Consider the following 6,000-nt stretch of genomic DNA (forward strand, 5'->3'; position numbering starts at 1 on the left):
CCTATAAGGCCTATCTAGTCCTTTTTCCTTCCTTGCTTGGTCTGGGCTTAGGCCATTGAGCTTCGACATCTTGCATTGTCGGCTCTATACAGAGTCTTTGTCTTGAGGAGCTAAATCGAGGCTGAAGGTGGCTTCGGCGATCCTTTGTATCATTTTGCCGAAGGTGTTTTTTCCTTGAGGACCTTCGGTGGAGAAGAAGACCCCCAACAATTATGATCTCTGGTATTTCCTCTTGGAGGGAGTACATTTGGGTAATAACTGGGTTTCTTACTAAAACTTGGCTCTACTAATAGTAATAAATACTTGACCAACTAAAAGCAACTGCTTAACCTTAACTCCACATACAACTAGTCCACTTTAGCCAAATGGGACATTTGCTGAGTACGTTGATGTGTACTCACCCTTGCTTTACAAACCACCCCACCCAGGTTGTCCCCACTGTACTCAGTGCTCAGGAGGAGATGCTGGCAACATGGAGGATTTTGAGGAGTTTCAGGACTACGATGAGTTCTAGTTTTTCTTAGTGGCAAACCCCCAGTTAGCTGCCTGTGAAGGCCTTTTCTAGTATGTTTCGTATTTTCGCACTTTGATGTTAAAATGACTATGTTATAGACTTTGTGGATGTCTTGGACATCTTGATGTAATAAAGAACTTTTCCGCTATTTACTTTGAGCATTGTATGATGATCTCCAATTATGTAATCACCATGTACGTGAGTTTCTGATCCTGGCACGTACATGGTTCGCATTCGGTTTTCCTTTCAAAATCGGGTGTGACTTAAGTGGTATCAAAGCCTTGCTGACTGTAGGACCGCTAACCTAGACTAGAATGGTCACCCTAAGGACTATAGACCTCTACTCTTACCTTGACCTTTAGTGTCATTTCAAAAGTTGGTCATCTCGGCCAATTCTATGTTATTACTCATCCTACAAAATTTTGTCTCACTTTTCTTTCTGTTTACTTGCTGGTCTTATAGTTCTACTCTCACTCTTGTGCTTACGATGTCTTTTGTAGATGGCTCATATTAGATGCACTACACGTAAGTCAATGATCTCCTTTTTGCCCTCTCGCCTGGCGGAGCACCTACTGCGCCGCCCGGTGACAGGTCAGTCTAGCCACCTAGAGAGGCTGCATCATTCCCTGCACGAGGAGCAAGAGCGCTGACGCCAGGAGCAGGAGCACCATGACTCTTCCCCCTTGCCTCAGCAGGAGGTGGAGTCTGGGAGGCAGCCTTCCCCTGCACCTCAGGAGAGATGCTCCGTGCACCACCATAGGGCATCCCGACTGCTGGAGGAGACCCTGACGGAGATGGAGACGACAACGACGCCGGTGGCAGTTCGAGCCACAACATGGAGCTCTCGGAGGAGCAGGAGCCAGAGGGATGGATCGCTAGACCCATCACACGCGACGCCACTCGCGATTGTCACTTCTACGACGCTCTCGACACCTTGCTGCATCAGGCCTTTGACCGACACATTTGGTCCATCGAGTACCGCTGTGTAGTCTACCAGCATCGTCGCGGGTTATACCCTAACCAGTGGGAGGCTACTTGCTTGCTGCGCCGTCCAGACGATGATCTCCAGGGTGTAGAGGCCTTCTCAGAGCATTATTCTATCACTGAGAGAGATACTGCCGAGGCAGCCATGCAAGATGCTGCACGACGTGTGCTTTCACAGTATTGCTCGTTGTTCAGCGGGGTAGCTGATTGCCTTGACCTGAAGTACTACCCTCGCCGTTCGACCGGCAGTGCTGGAGGTGTGATTTTCTCGCCCGTTGGTGAGGGCAATCCCATGTTGAACAGTATGGTCAACTTGGTCACCGTGCTCAACACCGAGCTGGACCACACCCTTGATGAGTTGGGCAAGGTTTGGGCGGAGGTTGTGGAATTGCATGATGAGTGCGCAGCGTGCTACTATTTGAACGGTGGTTCTCCTACCCCTACGGGGTTCAACACCCTTACCGCTCGCCGCCCCGTGGTCTCTTTGATTATGGTACCCCTGACTGTAGAACCCATATAGACTTGGATCGATAGATCGATGGAGTCAGAGTCTGTAATAATGCTTAATTCAGTGTCCTAGTTTTAGTCAATCTTTGTTAGAGTTAGATTGCTTATCATATGTTTTGATGCTTGTCGTGATGAACTTGTAATGAAGTTGGATCTTTGTAATGATTGTCACCAGGGTGTGGGTATCCCCTACCACTTGGTGTAGTTATTAATAAACTCAATTAATTTGTTGGGCAACCCTTTATTTCCAATTTCCTCTTTATCTGAGAAGCTGTGTGGAGAGTCAGTGAAGATGATCAATAGTTTAGTGTTATGAAGATTTCCATATATCTTTTCTTATGCTGAAAGACTGTAGAGTTGGATCTGATTTGTGTGTGCTTTCTACAGATGTCTGAGAACAGACGCCGAGGTGCAAGGTGTGCTCAGCAGGGGCAGCAGGCACCCGAGGAGGAGGCAGCTCAGCAGCAGTTTCCACCGCCACCCCCGATGACCATTGAGCAGATGTTCCTGATGCAGACTCAAGTAGTCCAAGCAATTGGTTAGACCTTAGCAGCAATGCAGCAGGTGCAACAGCAGCCACCCTCACCTCAACCCCAAGTGCAAGTTCAGATGCCACAGGCGCCCAGAGAAAAGCGGGCAGAATTCATGAGGGGCCATCCCCCTGTCTTTGCCCATTCTGCTGATCCCATGGACGCCGAAAATTGGTTGTGTACTGTGGAACGCGAGTTGCACACTGCTCAATGCAATGATCGCAAGAAGGTTCTGTATGGTCCCCGTCAGCTAAGGGGAGCAGCACAGTCCTAGTGGGAGTCTTACCTCACCACCCGTGCCGATCCTGAAGCCGTCACGTGGGAGGAGTCTAGGGACAACTTCCGTCATTACCATGTGCCTAAAGGACTGATGATAGTAAGGAAAAAGGAATTTCTAGCATTGAAGCAAGGCCCCCTGTCTGTCAGTGAGTACAGAGACAAGTTTTTGCAGCTGTCACATTACGCACCAGAAGATGTCAACACAGATGCTAAGAGGCAGTACCATTTTCTGAGAGGTTTAGTTGACCCCCTTCACTACCAGCTGATGAACCACACTTTCCCTACCTTCCAGCATTTGATCGACAGAACCATAATGACTGAAAGGAAGCGTCGGGAGATGGAGGACAAGAAATGTAAGATGGGTGGATCTCAGGCCGGGAGTAGCAGTCGTCCCCGCTACTCAGGCAACCAACCCTAGCAATTCAAGTAAGGACACCCTTAAGGTCACTAGCACTAGCATCAACGTCAGCACCAGCAGTAGTACGAGAGGCATTTTCTTCAGCAGCAGCAACAATATCGTCAGAGCAACCAGCAGGGAGAAAATCAGTACCAGCGTCAGAACAACCATGCAGCTCGCCTTCCTGCCCCATCAACCAACTAGAACAACCAAGCAGCTCCAGCACAAGTAGGAGGCCGCACATGTTTCTATTGTGGGGAACAAAACCACTGGACGAAGCACTGCCCAAAGAAGGCAACCCAACAGTCGCCAGCAGTCAACCCTTCAGCAAGACAAGGAGCACCACAACAAGCACTAGGAGGCCATGGTCAGGCTTACAACCGTGGAAAGGTGAACCACCTGGAGGCCGAAGCAATCCAAGATGCTCAGGACATGGCAGTAGGTATGTTTCCAGTCGAATCCCATCCAGCAAAAGTATTATTTGATACTGGTGCCACACATTCATTCGTTTCTACATCATGGCTAGAAGCACATAACATCCCCATAGAACCAATGATTCCACCTTTAAGAGTTAATTCAGTTGGGGGAAAAGTTCAGTCTGATAGGATTTGTCCGAATCTAAGGATTGAAATAAGGGGGATATACTTCCCCGCTAACCTAGTACTAATGGGTACTCAAGGGTTAGATGTCATCCTAGGGATGAATTGGCTACACAGAAATAAAGACACCGTCAGTTGTGATAAGAGTACAATCAAGTTGGTGTCCCCATTCGGAAAGGAAGTAGTAACTGAATTGTACTTGCCTGAACTAGAAGAAGGAGCCTGCCACTATTTGTCGGTAGATGACAAGGAGGACAACCTTATTGAGGATATTAGAATTGTGTTGGAATTTTTCGACGTGTTCCCTGAGGAGTTGTCAGGCATGCCACCTGAAAGGAAAGTTATCCCAGGCACCGTCCCAATTTCCATGAGAGCCTATCGAGTGTTCGGACTAGAATTGGTTGAACTCAAGAAGCAGATTGATGAGTTGTTGGAGAAATGTCACACCCTGGTTTTAGGGGTCCAAAACCCGGGCACGAAATAATCACCAGGTGTGCTGGGACCAACTCTCACACATATGATGAATAGTGGTACATAAACGAATGTCACATCTTTACTATATAATAGGAGTTCTGTACAAAATAAATAAATAATTACATCATAAGGAGACAACGATCTAGCAACCCAAAGTTTACTGGGAGACGACGGCCTAGACCTCTCACGAACTCATCACAACATCCTCCATGTGCCTCATCCTGCGGTACCTATTCTTGACCTGGGGGTGTGAGACAGCAAGAGTGAGCTCACATACGTTCATCGCTCAACAAGTTGTGGGGAATAATGTGCATGAACTCGCCAAAGGTGAGAGCTCATGTGAAGTGTAAGGCTTACCAAAGAGGATGGTTAGAGCCGAGCATTGCTTTTAAAGTTGGTCAAAATTTTATTAGCAATTACTAAGTATAAGTAAATACCAACCCAATTAAGTAGTAGAACAAAAGTGATAACAACACCCGCAATGCAATGCATATGACAAATTGAATTTACTTCCATAAATTAATCATGTGAGGGTCCGAGCTGCTCATGACCGTGAGCACGGCTGATATACCAGTTTTACACTCTGCAGAGGCTGCGCATCTTTACCCACAAGTCATGTTACCCATTTGCCACGGGGTTGATCGGAACCCATACACCTCTTCCAAGGAAGCGAGGCAGGGTACCACTACGAGGCCTTTACAAAGTTTCACTAGCTTCAGAAAACCTTCTACAGTTTCTAGGAAGCTCCAATGCAGGGACCCCTCGCCTGACCGCCATCGCAGCAAAATCAACCCAAGGGCCTCCCTACACTGACCACTCCCCTACTGCCCTTGCCCCTTTCGGGTAAGGTAGTCCTCCACTAGCTTTCCTAATTATTCAGCCAAGGGCATCCCATACCACCCTTGTGGTAGCACTATTTTCCCGGGTGGTTGCTCCATGTTCCAATTAACATAATGATCTTATCATGAACAATGAATAACAACTGATAATAAAAGTATGATAATGAATATTGTGTATCTCCATACCCAAAACCACATAAAGCAATAGCAGGTACTACCCAAGAATTTAGTGGTAAACAAGGTATAAAGATAGTCAAACTAGGGTAACCTATTGGGTCCTATCAAAATTAACCTATGCAGATCATTATGATTAATAAGAACATGATTGGGTAAAAAGAAGTGATCAAGGGCACAACTTGCCTGGGACTTGAGATTCCAGGTACCAACTTGCTCTTCAGATTCTCGTGACCTCATTGCTAGTCGTAGCAATACATAAAAACATGGTATAGACAACATTAACATCACACCAAACATAAGTACACACTGCATAATAATAATCTACGTGTTGCTATTGTGACGGAACCTCCCAAGTCATTAGGCCCACCTACAGTTGTCCTTGTCCAACGGACCTCAAACAACCCTACAGGTGCACCTGATCACTTGACAAGTTTGGTATCTAAATTCCTTACCTTTCCCAAGAGCGTTTCACCCGTCACGCAGACATTACAATTCATCGGAGATACGAAAGTGCGGAAGCAGTTACAAAAACTTACTTTATTGAAAAGTAAGACAGAGTTATATAGTTACAGACCAGAACCAAAATATATGAGTGCAGAGTATTATTATTACATAACATGGGAGGAAAAAACCCCTCCCAAATAAACAGTAAAAGTTTTTTAACGGAGGGCCTTTCCTCCTGCAGCTTTAGTCTTGATTC

Source organism: Zea mays, chromosome 8 (genome assembly GCF_902167145.1).
Source record: "Zea mays cultivar B73 chromosome 8, Zm-B73-REFERENCE-NAM-5.0, whole genome shotgun sequence".
In the NCBI taxonomy this organism is placed as follows: domain Eukaryota; kingdom Viridiplantae; phylum Streptophyta; class Magnoliopsida; order Poales; family Poaceae; genus Zea; species Zea mays.